Raw genomic sequence first — 3035 nt, 5'->3', positions numbered from 1 at the left:
AAAATCCAGAATTAATGAAAGAAGAAAATCCCAGAATCGAGATGAAAATCCAGAATTAATGAAAGAAGAAAATCCCAGAATCGAGATGAAAATCCAGAATTAATGAAAGAAGAAAATCCCAGAATCGAGGTGAAAATCCAGAATTAATGAAAGAAGAAAATCCCAGAATCCAGGTGAAGATCCAGAATTAATGAAAGAAGAAAATCCCAGAATCGAGGTGAAGATCCAGAATTAATGAAAGAAGAAAATCCCAGAATCGAGATGAAAATCCAGAATTAATGAAAGAAGAAAATCCCAGAATCGAGATGAACATCCAGAATTAATGAAAGAAGAAAATCCCAGAATCGAGATGAAGATCCAGAATTAATGAAAGAAGAAAATCCGAGAATCGAGATGAAGATCCAGAATTAATGAAAGAAGAAAATCCCAGAATCGAGATGAAAATCCAGAATTAATGAAAGAAGAAAATCCCAGAATCGAGATGAAAATCCAGAATTAATGAAAGAAGAAAATCCCCGAATCGAGATGAAAATCCAGAATTAATGAAAGAAGAAAATCCCAGAATCGAGATGAAAATCCAGAAATAATGAAAGAAGAAAATCCCCGAATCGAGATGAAAATCCAGAATTAATGAAAGAAGAAAATCCCAGAATCGAGATGAAAATCCAGAATTAATGAAAGAAGAAAATCCCAGAATCGAGATAAAAATCCAGAATTAATGAAAGAAGAAAATCCCCGAATCGAGATGAAAATCCAGAATTAATGAAAGAAGAAAATCCCAGAATCGAGATGAAAATCCAGAATTAATGAAAGAAGAAAATCCCCGAATCGAGATGAAAATCCAGAATTAATGAAAGAAGAAAATCCCAGAATCGAGATGAAAATCCAGAATTAATGAAAGAAGAAAATCCCAGAATCGAGATGAAAATCCAGAATTAATGAAAGAAGAAAATCCAGAATTAATGAAAGAAGAAAATCCAGAATTAATGAAAGAAGAAAATCCAGAATTAATGAAAGAAGAAAATCCCAGAATCGAGATAAAAATCCCAGAATCGAGATGAAAATCCAGAATTAATGAAAGAAGAAAATCCAGAATTAATGAAAGAAGAAAATCCCCGAATCGAGATGAAAATTCAGAATTAATGAAAGAAGAAAATCCCAGAATCGAGATGAAAATCCAGAATTAATGAAAGAAAAAAATCCCAGAATCGAGATGAAAATCCAGAATTAATGAAAGAAGAAAATCCCAGAATCGAGATGAAAATCCAGAATTAATGAAAGAAGAAAATCCCCGAATCGAGATGAAAATCCAGAATTAATGAAAGAAGAAAATCCCAGAATCGAGATGAAAATCCAGAATTAATGAAAGAAGAAAATCCCAGAATCGAGATGAAAATCCAGAATTAATGAAAGAAGAAAATCCCGAAATCGAGATGAAAATCCAGAATTAATGAAAGAAGAAAATCCCCGAATCGAGATGAAAATCCAGAATTAATGAAAGAAGAAAATCCCAGAATCGAGATGAAAATCCAGAATTAATGAAAGAAGAAAATCCCAGAATCGAGATAAAAATCCAGAATTAATGAAAGAAGAAAATCCCGAAATCGAGATGAAAATCCAGAATTAATGAAAGAAGAAAATCCCAGAATCGAGATGAAAATCCAGAATTAATGAAAGAAGAAAATCCCCGAATCGAGATGAAAATCCAGAATTAATGAAAGAAGAAAATCCCAGAATCGAGATGAAAATCCAGAATTAATGAAAGAAGAAAATCCCAGAATCGAGATGAAAATCCACAATTAATGAAAGAAGAAAATCCAGAATTAATGAAAGAAGAAAATCCAGAATTAATGAAAGAAGAAAATCCCAGAATCGAGATGAAAATCCAGAATTAATGAAAGAAGAAAATCCCAGAATCGAGATGAAAATCCAGAATTAATGAAAGAAGAAAATCCCAGAATCGAGATGAAAATCCAGAATTAATGAAAGAAGAAAATCCCAGAATCGAGGTGAAAATCCAGAATTAATGAAAGAAGAAAATCCCAGAATCGAGGTGAAGATCCAGAATTAATGAAAGAAGAAAATCCCAGAATCGAGATGAAAATCCAGAATTAATGAAAGAAGAAAATCCCAGAATCGAGATGAAGATCCAGAATTAATGAAAGAAGAAAATCCCAGAATCGAGATGAAGATCCAGAATTAATGAAAGAAGAAAACCCGAGAATCGAGATGAAGATCCAGAATTAATGAAAGAAGAAAATCCCAGAATCGAGATGAAAATCCAGAATTAATGAAAGAAGAAAATCCCAGAATCGAGATGAAAATCCAGAATTAATGAAAGAAGAAAATCCCAGAATCGAGATGAAAATCCAGAATTAATGAAAGAAGAAAATCCCAGAATCGAGATGAAAATCCAGAATTAATGAAAGAAGAAAATCCCCGAATCGAGATGAAAATCCAGAATTAATGAAAGAAGAAAATCCCAGAATCGAGATGAAAATCCAGAATTAATGAAAGAAGAAAATCCCAGAATCGAGATAAAAATCCAGAATTAATGAAAGAAGAAAATCCCGAAATCGAGATGAAAATCCAGAATTAATGAAAGAAGAAAATCCCAGAATCGAGATGAAAATCCAGAATTAATGAAAGAAGAAAATCCCCGAATCGAGATGAAAATCCAGAATTAATGAAAGAGGAAAATCCCAGAATCGAGATGAAAATCCAGAATTAATGAAAGAAGAAAATCCCAGAATCGAGATGAAAATCCAGAATTAATGAAAGAAGAAAATCCAGAATTAATGAAAGAAGAAAATCCCAGAATCGAGATGAAAATCCAGAATTAATGAAAGAAGAAAATCCCAGAATCGAGATGAAAATCCAGAATTAATAAAAGAAGAAAATCCCAGAATCGAGGTGAAAATCCAGAATTAATGAAAGAAGAAAATCCCAGAATCCAGGTGAAGATCCAGAATTAATGAAAGAAGAAAATCCCAGAATCGAGATGAAAATCCAGAATTAATGAAAGAAGAAAATCC

This window comes from Pholcus phalangioides, unplaced genomic scaffold, assembly GCF_987345545.1.
Source record: "Pholcus phalangioides strain wild (caught in Gottingen) unplaced genomic scaffold, Ppha-v1.0 ptg000020l_1, whole genome shotgun sequence".
NCBI lineage: Eukaryota > Metazoa > Arthropoda > Arachnida > Araneae > Pholcidae > Pholcus > Pholcus phalangioides.
Note: the sequence above shows the minus strand (reverse complement) of the source record.